Source organism: Brassica oleracea, chromosome C5 (assembly GCF_000695525.1).
Source record: "Brassica oleracea var. oleracea cultivar TO1000 chromosome C5, BOL, whole genome shotgun sequence".
Classification (NCBI taxonomy): Eukaryota; Viridiplantae; Streptophyta; class Magnoliopsida; order Brassicales; family Brassicaceae; genus Brassica; species Brassica oleracea.
The window spans coordinates 27051025-27051300 of record NC_027752.1 but is presented as its reverse complement, the minus strand read 5'-3'; positions in this window follow the sequence as shown (position 1 = coordinate 27051300).

The window sequence follows — 276 nt, the reverse complement described above, 5'->3', positions numbered from 1 at the left end:
ATAGCAATATTATAGTGGAGAAACATAAAATTGTAATTATCGTGGTTCTTAATATAGGAAAGACATATTAATGAAAGCGTATGCACTAGCAAAATAAATTATGCATATGTATTTGTAAGAAAAAAATACAATTGTGGCGAACCTAATGTTAACTTCACGCGTATATTATGCAAATATCAAGATAGTGTATAATCCGATCGCAAACTATTTCACATGATCTATGCTGAGCTGTTACAAAAAAAAAAATTGTAAAATAATTAATCAAAACAAATATTA